Source organism: Scomber japonicus, chromosome 3 (genome assembly GCF_027409825.1).
Source record: "Scomber japonicus isolate fScoJap1 chromosome 3, fScoJap1.pri, whole genome shotgun sequence".
In the NCBI taxonomy this organism is placed as follows: Eukaryota; Metazoa; Chordata; class Actinopteri; order Scombriformes; family Scombridae; genus Scomber; species Scomber japonicus.
Genome location: NC_070580.1, coordinates 14,985,240 through 14,994,849, shown reverse-complemented (window position 1 = coordinate 14,994,849; position 9,610 = coordinate 14,985,240).

Here is a 9,610-nt window from a genome sequence, read left to right as displayed (position 1 = left end):
GTAGTGCTTTGTCCCATCACCCCATACAGCTCAGCTTTCACCATTTACAGCGGGAGTAGTGAAATTATTATTGAATGATATTGAGATTTACAAATATCAAAGTGTTTGATTCCATGTCTTGATATTGATGACATGATGATAGTTTGGGTATTCATGTATGTAATATTTAAAGGTATAATTTTGACATTTTCGGAATAACAGTTAGCCTACTTCTTTTTTTTTTCTTGATGAGAGACTAATAACACTCATTTCTGCATAGTAAATATATGGTAATTAAAGCTACAGCTACTTTAGCATAAAAAAATGAAGGTGTGGGAAAAACCAGCCTGGCTCTGTCCAGAGTTGGGCTGGGCAATATATCCATTTTATTGTTAGATATCATCTTAGATTTTGGATGTCGTAATATTGTGATATGGTTTAAGTGTTGTCTTTTCCTGCATTACATCTACTTAGTCATTATACCCACATTACTGATGATTTTTGATCAAAAATGTCATTGAGTTAATATTCTGTGAAAGCACAAATAGTCATCCCTACAATATAATCAGTGAACTTTGAATTAGTGAACGAGAGGTCCTGGTGCCATATTTTACCTTCATACAGAGCCATGCTAACAGTTTCCTACTGTTATTGTGCTTAGTTAACCAGCTGCTGGCTGTAGATATGTATTTACAGGTATGAAAGTTCTATCAGTTTTTATGTAACTCTTGGTAAGAAAGCAAATGTGTGTATTTCCTTCTGCAAAATGTTCCTGTTCCTTTTATTTAGTTACAATAAATCAGCTATGAAAATTGTAAAACTTACAGAAAACAAGCAACATTTAAACTGTATCTTGATATGAAAATATGTAATCTGATATTGATATTTTATTGGTGTAGCTTCCAGATTTTTTGCTACTTTGTCTCACGTTTGTGCTTACCAATGTACTGTAATTTAAAGATGAAGCCCCAAACAGCCTGGTGTTGTACATGTGTAGATCATATATATGTTCACTCACAATCACCAGTCACCAAAGGATATAACAGGGGTAAGCGATCAGCAATGAGTCATGACCATGATCCATTGTACCGTAGACCTATATTTCGCCTTCAATCCTCAGGGCACATGCTGACCCCATACTTTGCTCCATCTCTGCCCAGGCTCTGATGCTTCCTGCTGGACCGTGACTGGGTGGAGACTGGAGGGTGGCTCATAGTGGCTGTTGTAGCCTTGGGGTGTTTCAGAGAGGTAGTGACACTCATTGACTGAGTTACTGCTGCATCACAGGGCATCAGACTGAGGTGTGTGTGTGTGTGTGTGTGTGTGTGTGTGTGTGTGTGTGTGTGTGTGTGTGTGTGTGTGTGTGTGTGTGTGTGCTTTTTTTCTTCATTAAACATTAATAAATTAAATAAATGATATTAAAAATGTTAGCATCAGTTCTGTTCACATGCAAAGTATCTTCAATGATCAATACAAATTATCCATTACAATTATGTATACTAAAGTTAAAAACAATGCACATAGGTAAAAATATCTAATTATTGAGATCAGATTAAACAGGATTTAGAATTAATTCAGCTCTGCTTGTTCATAAAATATCACAAGGTCATTTAACTAACTATGTAGTCAATGCATAAATTGATCAAATCTTTTTGTTTGCCCAACATCTCTCACCCCATCACCTACCCTGGTCTCTCTAAGGGCATCCTGCACCTTGTTTCTATGGAAACAGCCTCTGAAGAAGGCAGACAGAAAGGGACAGGAAGAGATGCTGAAATGGCAGAAAAGCCTCTTTGTGCTCTCAGGGACTCTCAGAGCACAGAGCGCCTATAGAGGACATAAAGGGTTAATCACATGCACACATGCACACACACACACATACACAGATACACACAGCTTCCACCTCAGGCCAAAAGAGAGATAAGGAGCATCACCCGACACCCTAAATCCCCTTGGAGCCACACAACCAGAGCTCTATGGAAAAGTTTTACTAGGACCCAAAGTTTGTTTGTATTATGTTAAAAGATGTGTGTGTGTGTGTGTGTGTGTGTGTGTGTGTGTGTGTGTGTGTTTGTTTGTTTGGTTGGTTGGTTGGTTGGTTGGTTGGTTTTCAAGATCAGGATTGTGATTTTGTGTCATTTCACTGTTCTGGACCATTATAGCTGATATATCCATAAGAACTAACATGTTTGATCACATTATGCATTCTCAGAGAAAACACATAAAAAATATAAAACACACACAAAAGCATGAAATCTTAAGCGCACCTCTGTCTGCAAACATCCCCCTAAGACACACACACATACACACACATGAAATCTCACTCCATTCTGTATCGGAAAATTGGATTGCTGCTCCCGAATAATTTGATTATGAACAACCTCCCTCTCACTCTGGGGCAGTATCACTTAATAAAGCTAAGTGCATTGACACAACAGAGCCCACACATGCATACACATGAACATACATGCTACAGATCTATATATCAACCTATTATTATGTGCCTGTTTCAATGATAGATTCACTTTCTTTTTTTAAATTGACTAAAACTAAGCTGAGAAGGAATACATTTATATAACAAAACCATTTTCTTAAAAACCAAAACCAGGCTTAACTAACCCATCATTCAATCAACCAACTGCTTATTGCATTGAAGTGTTGCTTGATTACGATCTGAAAGCTACCCAAAGGTCAATATGTCAGCATTAGGTATGCAAAAGGGCTTCTTTAAATCAATACATTAATGCAAAATATGTGGGCCAGTAATTTGAAGAAAAGCCCAGAAGAGGCATGGAGAAACATGTTGTGATGATCGAATGTGTAACATTACAGCATTTTTCACACTGCTTTGTCAAAAACATAATCTAAAGTTTTTGGGTTTTTTTTATTATCAGCACTGGTGCCGTAATTTCAGTCGGTGCCAATGTTTTACCGACTATTGATACAAAATGGGATTCTGGGTCAGTAGTGCACAGGCTGTTGGCATGCACTTGTTTTCTGTACCAATTGTAGTTTATAGTTTGTTAGTACAGAATTGGTTTCCAGAATTTAGTGCTTGACCTCCTCTAGACCACTAACTGGACATTTTTTACTGTCACGTCAGGCATTTTAGTATTGTAACCTAAACAATGATCTTTCCCTAAACTTAATCCTGTGGCTTTTGTGCCTAAATCTAACCATTTTAACCCAAATGATGAGAAAGATTGCTGTATTACCTCCAAGCAAAAACAGTCCTCCATTTTTAAACAATTTGAAATTGGTCCCATGATCTTGCGTAATCATTAGTAATGTGCAGGGATAGTGATTCTGTCCCAACAATAAGCAGACTATTGACACAGAGCAATCTGTACCAATAGCTACTTCCATTTTTTAAGTGTAATGGCCTATTAGACACGTAATCTGGGTGTGCAGTACTTTGGACAAAAAAATACCAGTACCACTTTACTTCCTCAGTTACGTGTTGAGAAAAAACAAACAATATACAGTACAAGTCAAAAGTTTTCCATGCCAGGGTTTTTCTTTGTTTTTTCTATTTTCTACATTGCAGTACAATACTGAAGACAGTACAACTATGAAATAACACATCATGTTTAAAAGAAAAGGTTATACAACCCAAAATATTGTTCATGTTTTAGATTCCTTAAAAGTTTCTGTTGGTGATAGCTTTGGACAATATTGACAATATCTCAACCAGCTTCATGGGGCCATCACCTGTTAAGTTTTTTAGTTAAAAGGGTGCATATTATCAAAAGGTGATTTGTGGAAATTCTTCCCTTCTTAATGCCATTAAGACCATCAGTAATGTTGTACTGAGGTAGTGTTGGGATACAACAAATAGGCCTATTTGACTACTGTAGTAATCCCTATTATGGCAAGAAATGATCAGCTAAGTGAATAAGTAAAGAGAAAAGACAGTCCATCATTACTTAAGATAAGAAGCTCAGTCAATCCAGAACATTCAAGAACTTTGAAAAGTTCTTCAAGAGTAGTTGCAGAAACATCAAATACTGTGATTAAATTGGCTCCTATCAGGACCACTGCACAAAAGGAAGACCAAGAGTCACCTCTGTTGCAGAGGATAAATTACCAGCCTCAGAACCTGCCAATTAACAGCTCCTCAGATTAGAGCCCACATCAATGCTTCCCAGAATTGAAGTACTGCAAAGAAACCACTGCTGAGAAGGTCTATTAAGAAGAAAATAATTGATTGAGCCAGGAAACACAAGGAAACAGTAAACATAAAGAAAAACCCTTGAATGAGTTTGTGTCCATTGCTATTCTTTCTTGAAAAGTTCTAAAAACTTGACACACATGTAATCAATTTCTATCTGATTGTGTCAGTGTGTTGGTTAAATAAACTGATGTGTGATCAGCATGTTAGTATGTGAAGGAAATGTAATGTTCCCCTGTAACATTACATTTAAACATGTTAATACATTTCTACATTTCATTAAGTTACTGAGCAAATTTAAACTTTATATACAAATCATCTGCTTATAAATACAACACATTATATGGCAGATTATTACACTGTATGTAGCTAACAATATTGAAGTAATTTAAATGAGCTTCACCTGAACCAGCTATGACATTAAAATGTTGCTTTGACATGAATGCATCAGTATGCATAAAAAGTACATTATATAATACTGTCTGCATATAAAAACTTTTCCTTTTAGTACTTTTACTGTACTTTTCTTTACCTAAGTCTGGCTTAAAGGGTATTTATGTGTATTTTCCCACTCACTTGTAACATTATTTTATGCATATAAAATTTGTTTTGTATTTTTACAGATATGCCAAGGTGGGTTTGCGCTACATTCCTCAGTTGACAGTTACACCCAGAGTAAAGCTACTGAAGACCAGAAAAAACACTGTTTTCATTTATTCTTTCAGAATAAAACCATCAATCTTCTTTAAAAATAAAATATGTTCATCCTGAGTCTGATGTGATTCGTGGATGCAACATAAATTATAATTTTTCATGCCAAACGCTGACTGGAAATTGTATATCTTTACAGGAATTGCAATCTGAAGGTACCAAGTTTAAATCCTATCAGTTTCCTTTGGATTTACTACATCTCTTGGTCAAGTAGTTAGTTTATGTTTCTCACTTTATCTCTGAACATGTCATACAATATGAGAACACACCTACACAACTTGGGATTTCTCTGTGGTTCATGGGTAACTGGTTTAAACACCTGCAACATGGTGATGCAGTTAGACTGCAGTTCTGTTGCTCCATCTAGTGTCAGATGGTTGTACATACACAAGTTATTCAGACCCTCACAGTTTTTCTACGGACTCTGACTGGTCAGAGAAAGGCTGCAATGCATCCTTCCGAAAAAAGGTGTTTAATCATCTCCAGGAATCTATGAGTCTGTTGGTTGTAATCTGCAACCTGACCACTAGATGCCACAAAACCCTAAACACTGATCCTTTACAGTCATATGCCCACTTCTTGCAACATGCAAAACTGACTGAGTCATGTTAATGTTATATTTAATTCCCATCACCTACTGGAACAACAGTAACAAGTCAACTTGCTCTGATGTTCACATGCAGTTAAAATCCTTTAAGAAATACTCATTCAATTAAACCATACAAATCACTGCTACAGAATTTAAAGACATACAATCATTGTATGTGTTTAAAATATTTTTTATGAATTTAATCTACACTTAAATACTTAAAGAATTGGTATGTAACATTTTGTAATGAAACCCCTCTTCAAAAAAGTTGACCACTGTTTTTTTTTTTGTTTTTTTTTCTTTGTATTTTAGCTTTTTGCACACAGGGGATCTGTACATGACCAGATTAGTTGGGTGGAGGCTGAAATGTGCACTGTGCTTCAGAGACATATTGGTATTGATATCTTGGAGGTTGAGTCCAACTGATGCAGTGACAAATGTTCTCTTGGGTACAATAAAGTTGAAGTTTTATTTATTTATTTATTTAGAGAATTAATTTCAATGTCTTGTTTCCTGCTGTAGAGAAACTGAGGACTAAAATGAAAACTCCACTAACCATGTGGATGTGACTCTCTATTCCAAATGTTAATACACCACTAGTTGTTTACATAGCAAAAATAAGATTCCTGAAAGCTAATAAAGCTGTATTTTGGATGTAGCCCCTTTAAGTGTTTTTGCTTTTCTCTGTCCCCACCAGTTACCTACCAAGTGCTTAAAAATTCATTGCCACTTTCCCTTCCTTGAGTGTTCGCATGGAAGGAAAGGGGATGGATTTGTAAGTAACATCTAATGATTTCTTTAAAAACAACCTTACTCTGAAAGAACATATTAATTACTCTTAATATGATGAATTATTATTAATCCTATTATTATTACTATGATGAATTATTATTACTCTCTCTCTCTCTCTCTCTCTCTCTCTCTCTCTGTCTGCCGCTCTCTCTCCATCTCTCTGTCTGTGTCCACAGCTGATCTGCACTGGCAGTCCAAGGAGCACAACACGTCAGTATGCATTGTGAGGAATGACAGAGTGACCATTCTTGTAGACGATGGTCTGACATGTGCCATGGACACATTATTCAAGAGTGATTGAAATTGACAGCAATTTCAAGATGTGTAAATTTGTTGGTGTCTGATCTAAACTATCTGATTTATTCTATTGCTGTGACATTACTGTTACTTCTTGTTAAGGTAAGATTAGATAAGATAAGATTAGATAAGATAAGATAAGATAAGATAAGATAAGATAAGATAAGATAAGATAAGATAAGATAAGATAAGATAAGATTAGATAAGATAAGATAAGATAAGACTTTGTCAGACAGATCTGAAATTTTTCTTGCGTCCATCAGCAGTTCCATTGCAAACACAGACATGCAACACCAATACACAAAAACAGTGACACCATACAAAGCAGTGACATATCAGCAGACAAAACAGTGTCACATCAAATTCTACAAACGACATGCACAGCACATTAATGTCCCTTCACCTGATTGATTGGTGTACAAAGGAATGCTTAAGCCTGATCTTATTGAATGAGGGTCCTCTGAATCTACAGTTTAATGTTTAAAACATGGTTATGATTAGAAATGATGTTGTTAGCCAGCCGTAGCATGTTGTTGTGATAGGCTGTTTCATCGAGTTTTTGGAAGGACTGGCCCACAATCTTTGAGCAGATGTTTAATTGCTGTAACAATTTGGCTCTTAAGGTTGTAGACAGACTCTTAAACCATACATACAATGTTGCAGTATTGTAAGATGCTCATTATGACTGAGGTGAAGAAAATAATTTGGCTGCTCGCCCCAAAGGATCTGATGCAGAAGAAAGTATATCCTCTGCTTTGATCTTCCCAACAGGTTATCTATTCATACTCCCAAGTACTTGCAGGAAGATACCTGCCTAATTTTGTCAGTGTGAATTAAAATATGAGTTCTGTGGGCGGGTGGTGATGACCCAGACACATCTCAAGAGCATTAATGTCACTCCACTCTACCAATTTATTCACCCCCTGCTGGTGTATCTCGGTAGTGCTTGAGTGATTTAAAAGAGACAGAAGGACTGTATCACTTTAGAATGTACTGATTAATGTTTCTATGCGACAGTCAAGTAAAAAACACTGCTGAACTCACACAGCCTTCCGGGGCTCCTACATTAGTTTTAATGGCAGATGACAGGGTTTTATTAACCTTAAGAAACTGGTTCCTGTTAGTGAGAAAAGAAGTATACCAGTGAATTAGAAAGGGATTCAGTCTCTGCAAGATCATCATGGACTCTAAAAGATTTGTTTTCATTGTGTTGAACGCTGATGAGAAGTCTAAAAATAGGGCTCGAGCATATGTCTTGGGTTTGTCTCTAATGATATTAGATGGATCAGTGTACTGACAGCATCCTCTGTTCCACAGCCCTATTTATAGGCAAATTGGTATGGGTCAAAATGGTCTTTCATAGTGCTGACCAGATACCTGAGCAAAATTCTTTCAAGTGATTTCATGATCACTGAGGTCAAAGCTATTGGCCTAAAGTCCTTGTTTTCTTTTGGACATTGGGTCTTTGGTATTGGACTAATATAGGAGGTTTTCCATAGTGAAGGAACAGTATGTGTGTCAATGGATGCCTGAAAGATTGGTTGCCACATCGGTGCCAGTTCAGAGGCAAAGTTCTTAAGAAGAAAAGAGCTGGCTTTCTTTGGGTTTGTATGTTGAAAAGTTTTCCTTACATCCTCGGTTGTGATGATAATTCTGTCTGTCTGTTCTGTTAGTTTAACAGTTCTGAGTATGTCTATGCACTTGAATGATTTGTTTGATTCAAATCTAGCAAAGAATTTATTTAAGCACAGGATTCAGGATCATTAGCACAGGAAGCTTCATTTTCAGTAACAATAGGTTTTGCTGGGCTAGACATGTCAGTCATTGATTTCATGATATCCCATACTCTCTTAGGGTTGTTTACTTTAAAAGTGTCCTTTAAATGCTGTCTGTGTATTATTTTAGCATTTTTCAGTTTGTTTCTTAGCTCCCTTTCTGTTTCTTTAAGTGCTATGGAGTCCTTGTTTTTGAATGCAACTGTCCTTGTGTTTATTGTGTTCTCAATGTCACATATGATTTCTCATTGGGGTAGATTTTAACCTCCTTATTGGGGACAACTAGTTGGACACAGAAGTTAATGTAGTCATTTATTACTACGGTTGTCTCATCAAGTGAATCTTGATGAAAGATTGCCAAATCCAAGCAGGCCTTCAGCTGTTCCCTACTTTCATTTGTCCATGTCCTGATCATCTTTCTTACTGGTTTGTTACTCTTGAGTTTGGTTAGGTACACTGGAATCATATACACAACATTATGATCAGAGTTTAGTATGAGTGGTTTACACTTTGACTTCCTTTACATTTATCCAAAATATTATTTTTCCTAGTCTCATCTTTCACATACTGCTCAAACCCAGGTAAACACACAATATCCACAAGTCCTAACTGTGTATGATCGTCATGTTTCAGTAAACTGCCTATGTAAGTATAATTGTTGGTAACACTTGGTAATACACTTACTCATGTTTAGCACATTAAGTTGAAATAACACATGAATTAGTCATTTCTGATCATTTCCAGTTATAATCAACACCTAATGTGTTAAAATAACACATTTGAGTGTAAATTTACATGATGCAACATGCATGTTAAAATGACTCACATTGATTGTGTTAAATTTAAAACACCATGTGTAGTCCCTGATCACACTCGCCACATTTGTTCAAATTGTACACAATGTATCATTTGAAACACATCTCTTTTTGCAGTGTAACCTATGCTCTTATGAGTGAAAGGAGACTTGTTTGCCATCTGTACAGGCTCACACTGTGTCACTCTACCCTGCGGATATTTTAACCATTAATCATTCATCATATGAGGACTGCAGCCTCCCAAGAGGAAAGACCCTGCCTGCTGATACAACGATTACAAATAACTGTCCACCCCTCTGAGTACTGGAGAAAAACCTAACTGCTGGTGTGGGGTTAAATTGGTCAATTGGACACTGGATCAGTTGTTCAAAAAATTCTTCTGTCTTGAAAAATCACCAGGAGGCTTCTCAGTTGAGTGCAGTAGAGTTTTATTGCCGGCAGCAAAACCCGAGACCAACACACAGACAAAGTCTATAAGAAA